Below are 20,347 nucleotides of genomic sequence, written 5' to 3'. Positions count from 1 at the left end.
CCTGTTTTCACCACAGTGGTGGAAGGTGCAAGAACGCAAGCAGAGAGATACAGTGACGTTTTTCAAGCCAATGTCTGCATTATGTCTGCTAAAATCCCTCTGTCAAAGAAAGTCACATGGCTGGGCCAGAATCAGAGTGGAAGGGGGCTCTGCAAGGTTACATGGGGAGGGCGTGGTTACAGGGAAGGGAGAAAAACAGGGGCTATGAATGCAATCCATCTAGCACAGCCTTCACATGTAACAGTAACTTTCCAGTTCATAGTTAAGCTGATCCAACCATCTTCTCTTCTCTGCTCTGGGAAAGACAGAACAGCTGCAGAAAGTCCAGGGAAAACAAAGGCATCTGAGAGGAGGGAGAGCAACCAAGTATTTACTGACAATGCTCTATTCATAATCCACATTTAATTCAAATTCAAAAGGATGTATTGACAATCTGCCAGGTTTTAATAGCTCCACCTTTAAGTGGCATCTCTGCAGCAGTAGAAATATCAAGCTTTCTGCCTCTTTGAGAAGCAAGGGCCTGGGCTCGCAAGGTAAACAAAGGGTAATGAAACAGCAAATGGCAGGGTGTCAAGTTGTTGGAAGGTGTCTAGCAGGATGCCACGGAAACACGGTTTCATTCTGGTCTCATTTAACATCTTCATTAATGATCTGGAAGAGGGAGTAAACAGCACATTAATTATAATCACAAGTGATACTAAATTGGGATTTGTTGCCTCCACCAAAGGAAGGGACTCTGAAAGACTAGGCAGGAGATGGATCCAGCTTGGAAAAGGTGAACAGCATCTAGGAAAACATCACTGCATGTGGCAGGGGACGGAACAAGTCATTTGGAAGCAATGAGGTTAAAAGCCAAGGAAGCTGCCTGAAATCTTTTCTGGGACAACCTAGGGTATTCACACATAAACCAAGGAGGTGGCATCAGGAAATTAGAGACAAGCAAGCTGGAGCAGGAGAGGGGAGATAGACAAGATAATTTGAATTATAAACTAGGGAGCTTGAAAATTTCCCCTTCACAGCTTCCTTCTCCTACTGGCATAGTAGCTCCCAAGGGCAGGGATTCGTGTTGATTTGTTTTCTGCTATATCTCCAGCACCTGGAATTATGCCTGGGACATACAAGCCACTAAATAAACATATGCTGAATGAATGAATGAGGAATGGAGTGTAACTCCTGAAGAAAGAATCAAAAGAGGCTTTCTCTCCATAAGGCACAAACCAGTCAAAGATGGGTTTAAAAGAAAAACAAACAAACAAACAAAACAAACACTGGGGACTGGGAGGAAATGAACAAAGTGGAAATAAATAAAGGTCCCCAGAGAACTGAGACCCTCTTGGCTTTATCATACAGTGCTAATAGTAGTCGCAGTAGTAATAGCTGTAATAGTGGTGATAAGTATCTTCACTGTTCTAAGTGCTTTGCATGAATTATCTCGTTGAATCATCACAAAATGCGGAGGCATGTTCTATCATTGCCCCCATTTTATACATGAGGTATAGAAAGACTAAGTAACTTTTCCAAGGTCCATAGTGAGAGTGGTGGGATTTACATTGATGCAACCATATCCTGTGTTTTTTACTACTAGATTACATTGCCTACCACACTGGCTTAAGGGAAAGGGGAGAGGTGGGAGAGAGAGAGGGAGGGCTAAAGGGAAGGGGAAGGAGAGGAAGAAAACCAAAAGGAAAAGTAAACAGAGTCAAAATAGGGCAGATGGCTCTTCCCCACCTCCCATCAGGGAACCAAGCTCGGTGTGAGCATGAGACTGAAAACTTAATGCAGCTCTTCTCCCTGTAAGTGTTTCATGGTCTCTGCCCTAAATATCATCTAGTATTTAAAGACACATTTTTTTTGGTACAAAATACCCCTTAATTCTAAACTGAGTACTTGATCTGGTGCTCAGTTGAAGAAACCATCTGTAGTTTTCCTTTATTTTCTTCTTTATTCTTCCATTTCTCAGCTCTCTTCTATGAAAGTAAAAAGTCTGGAAGTTTATGTTTTACACATGTACTCATTATTTTTCTGTACATTATTCCTTATTTTCTTCACATTACTGCATGCCTCTGTCACTTGTACATATCAAGAGTTGAGGATGTAAAACCATATATACTGTACTTTATAGGTGATTTAAGGGACTTCCAAGGGTCATTATGTACAGGAATTGGTTTTTGTCCTACACTTTGACCTTAAAACAAAACCCCTTTGTCCTGTCCTCCTTTGAAACCACTCTACATTGCTTAATGTTTTTGCTCATGGTTCTAATTTTTAAATGATTGTCTTTGTTTCATCTGATGTTTATTATGTGAATACTTGCAGGTCATAAATTTGTCTTCTGTAATCACCAGCATCTATAGAGGCAACATGGTCTGACGTGGGACAGATTGATGCTAAGGCAGAGACAAACCGTGATTGGAGACAGAATCCTGAAACAGCAAGAAACTGGGTCCAGCCCTCCAGGGACTCAAAGGTGTTCTAGTTCCTGAATTTTGTCCTCTGCTTCTAGAATTTTATTCCCTAAATTTCTTCCTTCCTCCCTTCCTCCCTTCCTTCCTTCCTTCTTTCCTTCCTTCCTTCCCTTCTTTTTTGACAGAAACTCAATTTGAGTTTCTGTCTCTTACAAACAATTCCTTAATAATGCAATGACCTGGGCTTCCCTGGTGGCGCAGTGGTTAAGAATCCACCTACCAATGCAGGAGACACAGGTTTAAGCCCTGGTCCAGGAAGATCCCACATGCCGCGGAGCAACTAAGCCCGTGTGCCACAACTACTGAGCCTGCGCTCTAAAGCCTGCGAGCCACAACTACTGAAGCCCGTGTGCCTAGAGCCCACGCTCTGCAACAAGAGAAGCCACTGCAATGAGAAGCCTGCGCACCGCCACGAAGAGTAGCCCCCCCTCACCGCAACTAGAGAAAAGCCCACTCGAAGACCCAATGCAGCCATAAATAAATAAATAAATAAATAAATAAAAATAATGCAATGACCTTAGGGTCTAATTTTAAAAGTCTGTGCTTTGATTCTGGGATTCTAATATTAACATTGATAGGAGGGGTCAATTTAGTGTTCTAAATTGTGCTCTGGGGGACAATGGGAAACCATTGTTCCAGATAATTCTCATGCTGTGTTCATCTAGAGAGAACTAAGAATCCACTCTAAGTTTGATGCCCAAGTAGTGATAAATAATCCAGCGAGAAGAATTCCTAAGGCTGATCGAAGGTGGTATAAAAAGTTGCTCTCTCAAAATACAGATGACAATAGAAAAGCATTTTCCAAAGTGTGTTTCTGTTAGAATAGGGTGACCATATAATTTACTCTCCAAACTGGTACACTTTGGGGAATTAAAGTAGATGCCTTTAGCAATTATGCAAGGACAGCAGGTGTAAAATATGACTGGTCACCCTATGTAAAATATGTCTCAACAAAGGGGGTTCCTTGACCTCAAAATTTTGGGAAGTCTGCATACTATATAGTTTCTTCTTGAGAATCACAACACCCATACTATTAAAAGCTCTGAGTCCTATAGTAAAGAAACCCACTAAATGTCATCTAAACCAGCATTTCCCAACTGACTTGATTATGAAATCTTTATTTTCAATAATACCTTCTACCATCCTAGGGACTCAGTGTTCCATAGAACATACTTCAGAATATGTTGACCTTGAACATGTCTTATTCAATTATAGTGTAACCTGCTACCTCCTGAATCTAGAGGACACCAAAACAAAAATACCTTCCCACCAAGCTCCTATTTGCCTGAAATTTCTACCATTATTTCCTCCTTTAAGCACCTTTTAAAGGATATGCACATTGTAATGGGGTTAGGCCTTATGTCATCTGGAAAGAATAACTCATTAGCTAGCTAAACATTAGTGATAATTAGTTTATCTGAATAGCCACTTACCACCCATAGTTTCTGAGCGAGAACGGGTCCCCCAGGAATTGTCTTCAAGGGAGGAATGGGAAAAAAGGGGTCTGGATCAGAGGACACTGGCCTGGCCTGTGCAGTATTTTAGTGGAGGGTTTGGTATTAATACGGTTCCCAACCTTTACTCCACCAAAGCTCACTTCTCTTTACTGGCTCCCCCATATCCCTAGTTTTAAAAGATGTTGCCTCCCAAATAAACTGAACTTACTCAATAGTAGCATTTGTAATTTTATTGTCATTTTTCCCCTGCTGTTTACTTTCCTACTTCTGAGAAAGCTCCTTCCCAACTTCAACCATGAAGTTCTAGAAAGGGCTTCTCTGGTCTTTTAAAATCCCACCTCTCTGGACCTACTGACTAGTCTAGGGTGAGCCTCTGGGCCAAGCTGGGCCAATCAGGGAGCTTTCCTGGGATTGTTGACATTTGCATCGGAAGGAGCAAGTCTCAGTCCCCCTTGGGCTACCAAAGCTGTTGGATGTAGGCGTGGGAGCAGCCAGTTTCCAACCACATGGAAGAAGCCGGTCTTAGACCAGGGTTTCCCAACAACTATTGACAGTTTGAGTCAGATAATCCTTGGTTTTAGGGGGGCTATTCTGTGCATTGTAGAATGTATAGCAGCATCTTGGCCTCTACCCACTAGATGCCAGTAGCATCTCCCCCCAGATATTGCCAAATGTCCCCTGGAGGGTAAAGTCACTCTCCACCGTTGGTCGAGAACCACCGATCTAGAGAATAAGGCCCATATTCAGAGAAGAGCACAGGTGAGAGCTAGGAAAATTTGAGAATGTCCTGGTGACATTTAAGGCACTGGTCCCAGCGGTCCCTGAGGCTCAGCACACCCCAGTTCTTCCTGTGGATTGATTTCATGAGCTAATTAATTCCACTTTTTTTCCCCCTAAGCTGGCTCAAGTTGAATTTCTCTAGTTGCACACAAGGGTGCTGTGTTCATCTATAATTTCCATTTGGATTTTTGACAAACTGAAAATAGCTCACTTTCTTGCTCTCTTCCTCCTGTCTCCCCCCAAACCAGGTTCACGATTACACTCAAAGACCCCAAGAGTCAGGGTTCCCCTAACCCTGTCTTAGACTGAGAGCTTTGATGCATGAATGAGGACAGAGGTAGTAAAAGTGAACCCTACACTGGATCTAATACGCATGCAACTAAAACAGTTTCTTTTCCTTTCTTTCAGCAGCGAGCAGGAGAACTGGGTTTGCCTAAAGATAATTTTTTTAGGGGGATGAGGGCTGTGGGGGAAGGGAAGTTTTTTTTTTTTTTCTTCAATAGTGGGAATAAGCAAGGCAAAAAATAGAATAGAAAGCTGATGTCTTAGTGTCATAGCAAGCCTTTCTCTGGAGCTCTTACAAGCCGCAGGGAATTTGGCACCAAAGCCAGTGACCATATGCTTGCTGGGCCTGAGGAAAAGATGTGCCCTGTCCTGCCAGCTCAGAGCTACACAGACACTGCCTTTTGAGCCACCAGGCCCTGGGCCTCTTCAGAACGACCCCGACCCCTGCTCTAGGACTGAGCCCCCTGACAGCTCCCCCCAACCAAAGTGCACAGGCCAATGCAAGGTAGAGCTTTCATAGGCCCAGCTTCACCCCAGCTTTGGAGCTGGGAGCAGAGTACCTAGAATGGGGCAGGGGCTGGTACTCAGGCAGGACACATCAGGATAGCCATAAGGTTGTTAAACTACTGGAATGTTTCCACATTGGTGGGTAAATTAATGCTATCCTGAGCCAACTGGGCAAACCTTTCCCAAACTTGATGCTCCAGGAACTAAAGGGTTAATCCCACACAGCAGGTGGCCCAGGACTCAGCTTCTGAGCAAGCCTGCTTCTATTCTCATTGGTTGGTGCTGGTGCCTTCCTGGTTGTTATATATTTTAATATTAGCACTGAAAGGGAAAACTGAATCCTGGGGGAAAGGGATGGGAGGGTGGCAAAGATTTCATTTATTTCCACATTCTGCTTTGGAATGATCCTGCATTGTTGCTTATTCTTTATGAATGCATTTATTCTGAAAGCATTTTGGACTTGCACTTGAAGATGAAGCAGCCTTGGCTCCTGCTGAAGACATTCACGGTCCAGCAGGGGAGAGAAGACATGCACAGTAGGTAGAGAGCGCACAGGTGATGCAGAAGGTGCTCTAGCTGGAAGGCTGCTGGGACTCAGCTGACAATACCTTCATTTCTTCTGGAGGTTGTGAGCTTTCTGTGGTTTCCCGGGAGTTGGGATGATTGGCAGTGTGCATCTGCACTCTCTTTTGGTCCTTCCTGATGGGCGCTGGTAGGAATTTGGCTTACCTCCTACCACGGAAGAAGCACACCATCATCCAGGCCATATCCAGGCTTTGCTGCCACCCACTGAGCCACCAAAGCCACGTGTTTGCCACGGGACTGATGCCATCAAACAGAGTTAAATTTAAACTGGAGGGGGGGTTCTGTTGTAGCTATTTCCTTGGATTACTTTTAATCTTTCTAATTTAGGCATGACAAAGGAGAGAAGCTCCAGCATCTCTCCTTAGTTCAACTTACTCTCAGGTCAAGGGGAAATAAACCAACCATTTAAAAATGTCTCCTCTTGAGAAGGCAAAGGAAAAGGCTATGGAAAGTGGTGAGCTGAGTTCATTCTGGTCAAAATATAAGAAAGACCCCAAAATGACCCCTTCAATAAATATTCTCTCCCCTTCTTCCTATGTCTATTTGTCCTTCCACAATATCACCCCATCCCTCTGCAATCCTGGCCCCATTAAAGCAGGATCCTATGCTCATGCAACAGTCAACTATTAACTGATAAGGCTTAACAACTCCCAGTAGGTATTTGCATTTTAATAGAGAATTATTGAAGACCAAAAACTTTCAGAGTCCAAAAGAACAAAGCACCGAGTTAGAGACTGTGAGGTAGATGTTTAGGAGAGCAGAAAATTGTCCAAATTACTCTCAAGTTTAACATGTTTATTTTGTCCCCTTCACAAGGGACATTTGTCAAACCCCCTTCCTGTGTTCTCCCCTCTGATCCCCACTCCCATCCCATATCTACAAATACATTAGCTATGGGGTACCTGAGAGAGAGAACCGTCTTTTATTTAGTGAAAATTCTGATAAACCATTCTGGTTACGGAAGGCTAGCACTCAGGGTGGGGGGGAGTGAATTGCTTGGTTTAGGAAGATATAAAGAGAGGGTGGCTGGGTTGGAGGCTATCCTCTAAAATGGAGGAAATAAGAAAAAAGAGATGTAAAAAAGAAACGAATGGAGAATATGGGGAGAGATCATGTCTTCACATGGAAGACTGGCCAGTAAGAAGTTCATGGTACAAGAAAGACCAATGGACTTAATAGGGATGTTTAATGTTTAATTTTAAGTTGGGGTGTGTATGTATGCATATGCACTTGCATGTGCTACACTGAGTTAAAAGCAGCCCCCATACCCTCAAAATTTCAGTAAAAGTTTGCTATGCTTTTGTCAACATGCGATTTTAGGGAAGTGCATGTACTTGAGTAAGCAGTACTGGCTGCAATCCCAGATAAACCCCGAAACAAATGAACCTGAACACAACACGCCTTCATTTCTCACCCTGGCCACAATGAGGACACGGCATTTGAAACACATGGCCTCCAAGGTCAAGGACCTGCATGATGTTAAGAATGACACCGATCGGGCAATGTGGAAAAGGAACAGCATAGAGGACGTAGAATGGAGATTGAGAATCAAATGGAAGCAGGAAACTGAAGCCAGAGGTGACTGGGAGGAACTTAAAGTCACAGAGAATAGTATGGTTTGTTGGGAGGGATGCTGATTTCTGGCAAAAGTGAGATAGGAATTTGAGTTGATCTTTAAATCTTTAAAGACAAGGCGACTGCAGGCTGAGAGAATCGGGGACATCTAGATCGCTGACATTTAGTCACTCTGAGATAGGGGTACCTGCCCTTCCCCCAGTGGTATTTCCAATATGTGCCTGTTTCAACCTTCTGGCCATCCTTAGCATGGACATGGAAAGAATAAATTAATTTTCCAGGAAAAATGGGAAGTCAAGTCCCATTGTTTCCACTCTTAGACAGAAGACCATGAAAAAGCACAGGCTAACAAGCCGTTGGGTCTGAGGTGATCAGAGCAGCAGCATCCTTGAGTGGTGATGCTAGGGTTGTTTTCAGTAATGGGACACAGGATGGGCCATAGCACCACCCAATGGGGAACTCTGCTTTCAGTCCAGGTCCCAAGTAAAAAGAGACTTTTCTCACCAAAGGGGTGCAAAATCCTGCTCACATGATTACAGATGGTGTTTGGGAAACAGCAACTAGACCACAGAGAGGGAGAGAAGTGCATGGTTAGCACCCTCAAAGGTGCAGCCACAATATAAACATTAATGTGAAAACTATGCAGGACTTCAAAGGGATCTGCCTGGCTGCAGAAACCACGGCTGACACAGGTCGACTTGAGAGGACTCATGGCCAACAGAGAGAGGGCTCAGAATAGAGACAGAGTCACAGGCCCAAGAACCTAGGCCAAAAATTTACAAAAAGGACAGGAGAGAGGCCAAGCCTCCCTAGACAATATACATAGAGGGGATTTTGAACATTGTGGATGCCAATGCCAAGAACTTTCTGCAAATAGCAATGAGGCCACAGGAGTGGCTGCCCTAAGATCTATTATTCATCCTCCTCCTGCTCTGCTATACCTCCCACAAGGTGTCTGTGTTAAGAGGGTGAGAGATGGGCTGACCCTGCAGCTGCATTTCCCAGGCTGCCTCGGGCTCAGCCACGGGGAGGCAGTCGTGGGAGACTGGAGCTGGAGGAGGGAGAAGCAGGGACTTCCTCTAGCAAGGGCTGTGTCTGAGCTGCCAGCTCCTGCCAGCTAGGCCTGTGGCGGTTCCTGTGTCTCCAGGTGACCCCGGCCCCTGGGCTCCAGCAACGCTGCCTTCCCCCTTTGTCCCTCCAGCTCAGAGGCGGCAGTGGCTTTCTGCTGTTGCAAATCTCTGGGTCGCCTCGATCTCCCATTTGTCTTCTTAACATTTCCATCACCCATGTAACCAATTCCCCACATTAAACTCCCTCTGTTTTAAATATCCAGAAGGTTTCCGCTGTCCTGGTTAGAACCTGGCCAATATAGCCCTGAAATAGGAAATATCATCATGCAGAACAATAGGGGGATGAGACGTTGTGGGCATAACCATGAAGAAGTGGAACACAGGCCGAGGACATACACCCCACTGGTTAAGGACCCCATCCCAACCTAGAGAGAGGGTACTGGAAGGTAACACTGGAAGGCTGGTTATGCTTAAGCAAACATTTAGTTAAGTGTTTGAACACAGTTTTCATTCCACTGTGTGGATTCAGTGATTCTCCCCCAATCTTTTTGTAATCTTAATGAATGTGGGCTCTATGAGATCAAAATTTTTGATTTGGAAATAATTTTACGCACAGAAGAGTGGCAAACATAAGAATAGGACAAGGAACACCCATGAGCCCTATCCCCAGATTGACACATTGCTGGCATTTTATTCATATGCATTATAATTTACTCCCTCTCATACATAAAACACATGTGATTATTTTAATTATACAACCATACTATATAATTACATAATACTTTTCTGAACATTTGAGAGTAGGTTGCCTACATCATGGCCTGTTACCCCTAATTACTTCAGTGTGTATTTCCTAAGAATTGGGATATTCTAAATCACCATAACACAGTTATCAACTTCAGAGAATTTAACTCTTATCTAATGTGTTTAGGGTATTCCAGCTGATAATTGACCCAATGATGTCAATTGACCTAATACTGTTCTTTATAGCATTTTTTTCCCAGTTCAGCCTTTCTTTGTATTTTATGACACTGACACTTTTGAAGACTATAGTGCTTCTCTCTCTCCCTCTCTCTCTTTCAATAGAACTTTCCTCATTTGGGATTGGTCTGATATTTCCTCATAGTTATAGTCAGGTTAGGCTTTCCCGACCAGAATACATCATTGATGTGTCCTTCTCAATGAATGACATTTGAAAGCACACACCATCCCTCTGCCCCTCATGGGTGATATCAATTTTTATCATCTGGTCGAGGTGTTGTGTGATTTCTGCACTGAATAGTTACTGTTCTTTCCTTGGCAAATGGTGACCAGTCTCTAGAGAGACACTTAAGGCCATGCAGATCTCCTGTTCCTTATGAAAATTACCTCCTAGATTTAATCTGTTGGTGATTCTTGCCTAAGCCAATCTTTATTATGATAGTAATAAAATGGTAATTTCCCACTTCAGCACTCCCTGCCCATTGGCTGGTGAGAATTTGGCATTTTACTATAAGCAAGAGCCTTCCTTTCTCCCTTGTGTGTTTGTTTATCTACCTATTATTACAATGGATTCATCGATTTCTATTTTTCCAATAGTTTATAATTCACTGTTTTCCTTAATTATTTGATATTCACATTATCCCATTTTGCTGGTGGGAACCCTTTCAAGCAGGCTCTTGGGTCCTCCCTACATGCACTCATCATTTTTTTAAGCACCTCCTTACGCTCTAGTATTCATTAGAAGATGTCTGAGGCTCATCTTGTACTTCCCAGGGGAGGGATTTTTGTATGTTTTGTTCATTGGTATCTCTAGTACTGAGAACCATGCCTGATCATAATAGGTGCTCAATAAATATACATTGATTGTTTGAATAAGGTTCTGAATTAAAATCCTCTTCAGGTACTAAGACAGATAACTGGGCTGGGCAAAACCTAAATGTTAAAGTTAAGATTTTGGTGGCCAAAAGCCTTTGAAAACGTTTAAACCCTGTAACCTACTAATTCTATTTCTAGGAATCATTCCTAAAAGGAATAATCTGAAATTAATATAAAATGTGATTGCACAATGATGTGACTATAGTATTATTTGCACAAGGAGAATTTAGACACAATGTCCAGAACTGGGGGAATGGTTAGGTAAATCTATGCCACCTTCACATGCTGTCATATAAAGCAGCCATTAGAAGTTAGATTTCTGGAAATTTATTAATAATGTTATAAAATGCTTTTGCTCTGATATCAAGTGGAAAAGAAGAGTCCAAAACTGAATAAATAGTATACCTGAAACATATTAAAATATACATACAAGAAAAATCAGAGGAAAATATAGAAGAAAATTTAGGGGGAATTGCCTCTGTGTGGTAGGATTATGTGTTTTTCTTCTTTTTACTTTCTTTTGCATTTCCAATTTTTCTACAATGTGCCTGCATTTCTTTTATAACTAGAAAAGTTAATTTTTTGAGAAGCAAAAAAACATTAATGTGCCTAATGAGTAACAAGCTAAGCGGTATCCCTCATGTTTGCTTTGTGCGCTACATGTTTCAAAACCAGTCCCATGTTCTGAAAAGTACTTCTGACCAAACAAAATAGACGAGTGTAGAACAGTTTCAAGACCTTATCAAATGAGATCCTCTACCTGGAACACTGCACCAGGCTTCTTCTATTTGTCAACATCTTGTCCGTCCTTCAAGGTGTCTTCCTTTGATTTCTTGCAAAAGCAGACCCTAAGACAAGGGCTTGGGTGCAGGTGTCTTCCTTGAAAGAGGAGAGTGATAAGGTGTGTGTTAATGAGCAGTTTACTACTGAGAGTAACCTGGGGCTCAGTCCCCAAGGGGGGGTCATCTGAGGAACTTTGAAAATGTGCCACAGAATTATTCCACCCAGGATGGGGAAGCTGGGGTATGGATTCCTTAGCTCCTACCTCACGCTGGCTGAGGGTTGCCCCTGGGGGCATTAACTCTGACACTTGCAGGCTCCCCTGCAAGGAGACAGAGCAAACTTTGATGACCCTGGAGAAAGCCTCAAGCAGAGAAGCAGAGAGTCCCTTGAGGTGAGAAGCTTGCAGGCTGTCCCCCACAGCTGCTGGTGAGCTCAAAGGTGGTCCTGGTATGAACTGGGGTGAGGCATCAACAGCACCTGCTACAGTGCCCCAGTTCTGATTTATCCCCACACCAAAGAAGATTTCAAGTCTGTCATAAAGGCATCAATCTCTTCCTTCATCAGTACTTCCATAGCCCTTTTCTTTATGATGCCAGTACTTTCTGTGTGAGCTTAGGTACCTCTTTAGGCATCAGTTTCTTCATCTGTAAAATGGGGATGATAGTAGTTCCTGTGGTAGATTACAAAAATGTCTACTACGATTCTTTACTGCTCTGGCATCCCTGCCCTTCACAGAATAACTCTGCAGCTCCTCTCTTTAAGAGGTGGAGCCTCTCCCCCATTCCCTGAATCTAGGTTACCCTTGTAAATTTGCTTTGGCCAAGTGCAGATGAAGCAGAATTGACTGTGTGCCAGTTTCGAGATTCGTTCTCTAGAGGTTTGTGTGCTTCCACGTGCTTCTTGGAATCCTGCCTCTGCCATGAGAATAAGCAAGAGCTAGCCTGCTGGAGGAGGAGAGACAGAGTAAAATGGAAGCAAAGTGTCTCATCTGAGACCTTCTCAGACCAGCCAGCACCCATCCACCCAGATGCATGGGAGAACTCAGCCAAGGTGCCTCGGCCAACAGCCCGCTGCCCCAGAAGCAGAAGCTCCCAGCCAATGCTCAGACTTGTGAGCAAAAATAAATGTTGTTGCATGCCACTGAGGTTTTATGGTTGTTACACAGCCTTTTATGGTAACAGATAACTGATACAGCACTGATTTCCCTACGGATTAAAGATATATATAAACACTGCAGGATTTTGCACAGGGCCAGGACCATGATACCCTTTCCTCAAATGTTAATTATTATTGTTATAAAACTATCGCACTATCACAGAGTGCCATGTTTTCAGATTATTTATATATATGTTGGTTTCTCTTACTAAACTAGGGGCTCCTGGATGATAGGAAACCAGATCCAATTCATCCCTGATGACATAGTTCCCTACACTCAGGAACCCATAATTTAGTAGGGGGACAGATGTGTACAGAAAGTCGGCTGTGGGGGCTAGAGGTAGCAAAAGTCCAAAAGTGCTGAACGCAGAGCTGAGCACGGAGAAGATGCCCATTGACGATAAAATAAATAATGAAAACCAAGCATCCCCAACGTCAGGGCATTTTTATGCAAGGTGAGATTTGTAAGGACTGGGCCAGCCCTCACCTCCACCTCACAGAAGCACAGCCAAGGCAATGATGAGCTTATTTGGTGGTTTTACAGCTAAATATGGCTGCGGCTCACGCTTTCAAGCTCTGTCTTCCTCCAGAGACCAACCATCACATGATAAAAAAACTAATTAGAGCAAGCATGATGCCCAGAATAAGCAGCCTATTAAGGAAAGTTGAGTCGAATGCAAAAAGACATCTATTATAAACATATTCTCAATAAGTATTTATTTGTGTCTGTGTGTTTTCCCCCCAACTTTTCTAAGGGAGTTTATTGTTTGAGAAAAGTCCTGGGAAAAAATAAGAATATTTTTACGATTTGACTCCTGGTCCCCAGAGAGCTCCTCTCTGGGGCTAGCAGGCCACATGCAGCCAGGTCCCGGCAGAAACACGCAGGCAGCATGCGCTGAGCCTGGAGAGCAGGTTAACACAGCCTCAGACAGATTCATCTTCATTTCATGTCCTCGACAGCCTCTCAACTTAGGTCAAGTCCATGGCGAGCCAAAGGATTTTATTAGAGGCAGGAAGAAGTGGTGGAGAGCACGGGAACTAACTCGGATTCCATTCCCAATTCCATGACCCACAGGCCCGGGGACCTTGACCTAGTTACTTAATTTCTCTGAGTCTCAATTCCCTCATCTGTAAAATAGGGATAATAAGAGTCACCTTGCTGGGCAGGTATGAAGAACAGAGAAGACACACGAAGTGTCTGGCTCTTCGTGGCAGTTTAGGGGCAGGATAGCCTCATGGTTAAGCAATTGGGCTGGAGAGCCAGATGGCCTGTGTTTATTCCAGCACTGCCACTTGCTAATGGTCCTCAACCTCTCTGTGCATCAGATTATATAAAATTTGTAAAGTGGGGGAAATTACCGCTAGCTCTTAAGGTTGTCATGAGGATTAATTGAGTTTGAATATGTAAAGTCCTTAGAACAGTATCTGGTACATGGCAAGCGCTCAGTGTTAGCTATTATTGTTCTTCAAATCGAATTATTAATAGAAATCTCTGATGACCAGAGACCTCCTAATCATCTCACTTTAGTCCAGATATCAGCTGCAATAAATACATTAGCTCCTACGCACAAATGGCAAGAGTGGATTTAAGCAAATCATAACTTAGTGCGTCACAATTCCAGTTTATAAGCAGAGAAACACAATTCAATTTTATAGGCAGCTGGGCTGCTAATTAAGAAGAAGCCCTTAATTACAGCACCTGATGTAGGAGATCTGTCTTGTGCTCACTCGCCTTATTTTGCCCACCTCTCCTCCCTCTATCTATCATTCATCTATTTCTCTGCATTTTATTTATTTCCCTGTCTCCTCAGAGGAGAGGGTAGGTCAGTCGCCTAGAGACCTAAATTCTAAAACTGCTCCCTGGCTCTGGAATTCACACATCTCGGCTTGAAGTAAGAACGGTGCTCAACTCACCAAGCTGGGGCTCTGAGGATAATGCAGGCAGATGTGAAGCAGCCACAGGAGTTTGGGGGAGCTGAGAAAATGGCCCATAGGGTTGACCCAAGGGAAATGAAAACCTATGTCCATATGAAAATCTGTATGCAGATATTTATAGTGGCTTGATTCATAAACAACCAAACCTGGAAACAACCCAAATGTCCTTCAACTGTGAATGGATAAACAAACCGTGGTACATGCACACAATTGAATACTGTTCCGCTATAACAAAGAACAAGCCACCGGTACAGGCACATCATGGGTGCATCTCAAATGCATTAGCTGAGTAAAAGGAGGCAGACTCAAAAGGCTACATAGTGTAATGTTTCATTAATACAACTTTCTGAAAAAGGCAAAACTATAGAGCCCGAAAACAGATCAGTGATTGCCAGGGCCTGGGGATGGGGGAGGGGAGTCAGCATCAGAGGGCCTTAGGGAATTTGGAGAAGGACTGGGAATGTTCTATACCTTGATTGTGGTGATTACACAGCACATGTGTTTGTCAAAACTCATAGAACTCTACATCAGAATAGCTACATTTTCCTGCATGTAAATTACACCTCAGTAAACCTAACTTTACATTTAAATGGTCCATTGGGACCATGAAGCAGCAGATTAAAGGACCTTGGCACTTTCCAACGTCAAACAAATAACTGCTATTTTTTCCTGCCTTATATTTTTATTTTATGCATTTCTTGACATCCTTGTTAGCCGTTGAAATATGCATTTTTGAAAGCAGGGGGCAATTAATCTCGTCAAATATAATAACTTTAGGATAAAAAAATGGCTTTTCCAAATTAAATTAGCCTTGCAGGAAGAATCAGATATGAATTCCATTGGGCAAAACAATGTTAACAGCCACTACGCATGTCAGATGATGCATAGGATGGGATGTGCGTTTTTCAGACTCTGGAGAAGAGGGGACAACTTGTTTTGCCCAAATGATTCTTATCTGACCTCAATGCACAATGAACTCAGGGAAGCTGTTCCTACAAAATTAGGGCACAGTTGAATATAGACACGTGCCAGATGGGTATTCCCAGAAGAACAGCTTTGTCCAAGTGAAAGAATGACAATGTAGATAACAATCCAAGAATTCACAGTTTGAGATCCCTCAAACTGCCCAGGATCTAGCGTTGCAGAACGAGACCTGGGTTTCACAGTTCATCACAGAAGTATAAACGAGGGTGGATTGATTGTCGTGAGCTTTTTCCACCATTGAAGTGATTTTTGTCAGCTTAAAACACACTGCACTGATGAATCATTAGTGCCAGCTTTTCATAGAACATGAGAGTGCCAAAAACTATCAGTGGATAAAGGAGTAACCTGAGTCTGGGTGGGGCGGGGACCGGCACAGTGACAAGAGCCAACGAGTGTTGAGTATTTGCTGAGCCCGGACCTACATGACCTGGACTCGTCGCATCACGACCTCCAAGGAAGATGTTGCTATCACCACTTTACAGACAGGAGACGAGAGCTTAGAGAAGGTGAAGCCACTTGCTCTTAACCATTTTATATTTTCAAATGCAAATGTTCCGTGACTCCACAGTGAGTGGAAATGGTGATTTCTGAAGTAAATTCAGACAGAGGTGGGTCGAAGCAAGAGGACAGAAAATAAAATCATAAAGAAGTGGGCAATAACGTGCTGGTAAGTGTTTAACAACTGGCTCTGGGGTAGGGAGGGCTGGGTTATAGCTACTCTACCATGGCCAAGTTGAAACTACCCATGTGAAATCAACCAGCTGGCAAATTTCCTGACAATTCAACAGTTAACCATCCTGAGAGTTGCTAGTGGGGAAATCTGGGGTGAAAAGTATCAGCTCAGAGAAAGCCTCAAGAAGACCCTGAGTGAACTGGAACGTGGGGATGGGAACAGCAGAATAGGAAAGAGACAGAAGGATGTGGAGGAAATAATAAAGGAAGACAGAATTCAGGGCACAGATCTGAGACCTGCTGAGGAAGATGGAGGTCCACTGGGTGTTTAAAGAAGCCAGAGAAGCCCCAAATCTGTCCATGGCCCTCTGCCCCACGGCCCCTGAGGTTAAGCTAGGGGGGCACCGGGGAACTGAGCAGAAGCCTCTGTTTGAGGAAAGGCCAGGAACACAGTGATCCCTGGTCAGAGTTTACAGAAGGGATCTGTGGAACAGAAAAAGGGCTGAGTTGCTGAGAAGAAATGCTGATTTCCGGTGACCACATTATCAAACTTGCTCAGATGTCCGAGCGTAAAGTAGCAATGATCATGTGTTCCTCTGATGGGCAATGTCACGCATGTCATGAGTTCCTCTGATGGGCAATATCACGCATATCACACACTAGGCACTGCGCCACTTCTAAAGGAAAACGCCATCATTTCTTGCTGCTCATAGATCTTTCTTCTGAATACGTGATGCCAACAGTTCCTCCTATCATGTAGTCTCTGACTCTTGCTGATAGATTCTGACCTTACTTTTCATCCTCCCACTTGCAGCCTCACCATGCTCTTCAGGCTTGATGGGCACATAGTCGTTTCCCCTATACACGGGGCTTCCTGTTGGAGTCTCCCCACATCCACATTCATGGCAGTTTTAAAACAATGCTGCAAAATCTTTGACACTCCTTCCTTCCAGAGGTGGGATCTGTGTCCCTGCCTCTTGAATCTGGGTAGGCTTGGACCAATAGGATAGGGTGGAAGGGCCGCTATATGGTTCTGAGACTGGGTCATAAATGGCCATGCAGCCCTGGGCTGCCTAGTAAGAAAACCAATTATCCTGAGGCCACCTTGAGAGAAAAACCACACATAGGCACTCCAGCGGATAGTCCCAGCTGAGCTGAGCCTTTCATCCCACTCGCCAAGCCACCAGACATGTGAGTAAAGCCGACTTGTACCCTCCTGGCCAGCCCAGCCTCCAGCCGAATGTTGCCGAGTGATCTTACATGATGCCACATGGAGCACTGTTGCTGACCCCTGCCTAAATTCCTCACACACAAAATCATGAGATATAATAAAATGATTGTTATGTGTTCAGGATAGTTTGTTATAAGCAATGGATAACTAGAACACCCCACTCACTCCCAGGCTTTACATGCTTCCCTCTTTGAAGAGCCTCTGGGCAAACAGTGCATCTAGTCCTAACCCCTGAACAGTTGAGAAGGTTCTTTGAATAGCACCATGAAATATTGCTTTACTTAATTCCATCATATGAACCAAGAACAATTTTAGTAGCCTAGATATGACATGAGTACATGTGTGCAATAAAAAAGCACAGCTTTCAGCACACTCTTCCTTGAAAAATCAGTCTCTGGCCTTACGGACTATCAGATATTTCTAAAATGTCCTGATAATATTTGTTTGCTACTTGTTTATTCACTTGTTTGTGAACCGGCGCTTATCAGAGAAGTAGAAGCAGCTTCCAAAGATTCATGGGCAATCTAAGCAAGAAAATTCTATCCATTTATGTGACTTCTCTCCTCTTGAACTGGAGAAAAACATTCTTCAAATTGAGGAACAAAACATGTCTATCACAATTCACAAAAAAAGGAAGAATAAATTGAGAATCACCCCCTTCAAACCTATGTCAGTCCAACTAAATAACTGATACATGAACACGTATCAAATTAGTTACCCAACTAGTGTATAGTTTGCATTTTCCCATTCATTCCACAGTATTTATTGAGCACATAATACATACCAAGCACCATACTGGACTCTAGGAACACAGAGATGAAGTTGAAAAAATAGCAGAACTTAGGAGCTTAGAGTCTTGTGAAGGACACAAACACATAAACAATACCTTAATTTTGTGATGATAAATGCAAATGTTTGTTTTGATATTTCTGGAATTGAAATGGGCCTTTACAATCAATGCCAATCTTTACTTTCCTACAAGCTGCCGGGCAGAAGAGTGAACTGTCACCAGCTGGGGTAACACAAGTGAGAAGGCTCGAGCACGGGAGTATTTAGTGATGCACAGTGAGTATGTTACCCTTTTCTCACCTTTATTTGCATCGGTGATAAAATTTTAACTAACTTTGGATTCCTAATTGTTGCTTAAGTGTCTTCCAAAAAATTATTTTATGATGAAGAATTAAAACAAACAAAATTGAACAAACAAATTCCTCTCTTCAACAAGCAATGCAATTAAAGACAGTAGAAACGACCAAGTCTCTCAGTAATAGCTGATAGAACTTTCAAACCTGGGAGAGGCAGGTGTAACCAACTCACACACCATGAAAGATTATCACTCAGGCTTTAGAAGTCTCTCTGTTTAAAGCTTCCTCTCACTTAAAGAGAAACCATTTAACTTCCAGCAATACATCATTTAATTAAATGGCAACCAAGACTCTGAGTTTAACCAAATAAGAAACAATGACAAAACTTTGATAATCTTTAATATACTTCCATACTTAATGATCTTAACTAAGGATGCTAAAGGGGTCACTATCACCAGCACAGATTACAAAATGATCATGATATAAACCGTGATGCCATGCAAACTGCAGGTGAGGAGATGTGATTCAGAAGGACCCTTAGATTCTCATTATGCTGAAGACTTAAACTCTGTAATACTAAACAAAAAAAGTAAAATGTAATTATCTGGATAAATTTGGCAGTTTAAAAAATGTAGATTGATGTAGATTAATAGTCTTTTAAAAAATGTATTACTAAATAAATATGCCATCTTAAAATCAATAGTGTCTTAAAATCAAGATGATATTATACCATCAAATGTGTTTATAATTATAATATATTGTCAAATGTGCTATGTAGTCTTAATTTAAAGTATTTTGTCTGATTGTCCTCATTAGTATAATTATATTTATCAGAAAATGTGTCACACTAGTTGATTAGGGAGATAAGGTCACAGGTAAAAGGGTAAAGGACTATGGGACATGACAAAGGGAGTGGTAAATTTTATTTGAAACAGGAGATGAAGGAAAGTAATTGGCTTTCTGAAATGTTGATTTTTTTTAAGTTTGTCTTTAAAGATAGGTATTTTGTCATAGGAGTAATGAGAGTTTAAATTAGAGGAAAATTATATGAATGAACAAAAATATTTGGCTTATCCAGGAAATTCTGAGTAGTTCAATGGCTAGAGTTTAGGCTTTATGAGGATGGAGACAGAAAAAGTACACTGGCTGGAGTGGCTGGGCCTTATGAAGGATCTCGTGTTTTACTCTATCCTGTACACATGACAGGATCACAAAAAGATTTAAATAGGAAAGCCTCATGAGCAAATGTATTTGTTTAAAAAAAACTGCAATAGCTGTACAGAAAATGAATGGGAAGAGAATGAGGCTGGAGGCAGGGAGGCCAATTGGAGGCTGTTACAATATTCCCCCAGGAGAGATGATAAGGGCCTCAACCAGGTAAGTGGCTCTACGTACAAATGGCTGAGGGAAGTGACTCCCTTGGGTCTCATCCTGTTGTATTCCCATATTCCTCACCATAATCTTGAGTTCTGTGTGCGGGGCCAGAGCAGACAAGAAGGGGAAATGTACCACTGGAGATAAAGAAGATAAAATAGAAAAAGTATATGAATCCAGAAATTTAGTCTTTGGAGAGAAAATTCCCCTTTTTAATTCATTTTGATTTCTTGTATGGGCAAAAGTTACCAGAAGTTGATAAGAATTTAGCTACTGAAGCCATTTCCTCAGGGATGGTATGGATGGGGAAGTGTCTTTTTTATTACACGATTGAGTTAAGCTGCTAAGGCCCAGTCATCCTCCTGCTATATTTTGCAATGGCAAAATAAGTACTAAAGTTGTAAAAAACTAAATGCGTTTACTATTGAAACATTACTATAAATGTATTAAAAAAATATTTTAGGGGACTTCCCTGGTGGTGCAGTGGTTAAGAATCTGCCTGCCAGTGCAGGGGACACGGGTTCAATTCCTGGTCCAGGAAGATCCC

The 20,347-nt window shown here is 42.6% G+C and overlaps 1 long non-coding RNA gene across 1 annotated transcript in view; it reads right to left on the bottom strand.

Moving 5' to 3' along the window:
• Nucleotides 1-529: 529 nt before the first annotated feature.
• Nucleotides 530-20,347, bottom strand: part of LOC133092057 (uncharacterized) — a 50,709-nt gene continuing 30,891 nt past the window's right edge. The window contains exons 2-3 of the long non-coding RNA XR_009701016.1: nt 11,342-11,460; nt 530-651 (exon numbers count right to left, since the gene is read on the bottom strand). This is a non-coding gene — a long non-coding RNA (uncharacterized LOC133092057). The remainder of the gene's footprint in view (nt 652-11,341; nt 11,461-20,347) is intronic.

This window comes from Eubalaena glacialis, chromosome 5, assembly GCF_028564815.1.
Source record: "Eubalaena glacialis isolate mEubGla1 chromosome 5, mEubGla1.1.hap2.+ XY, whole genome shotgun sequence".
Classification (NCBI taxonomy): Eukaryota; Metazoa; Chordata; class Mammalia; order Artiodactyla; family Balaenidae; genus Eubalaena; species Eubalaena glacialis.
Note: the sequence above shows the minus strand (reverse complement) of the source record. Positions and strands in the feature narration are given on the sequence as shown.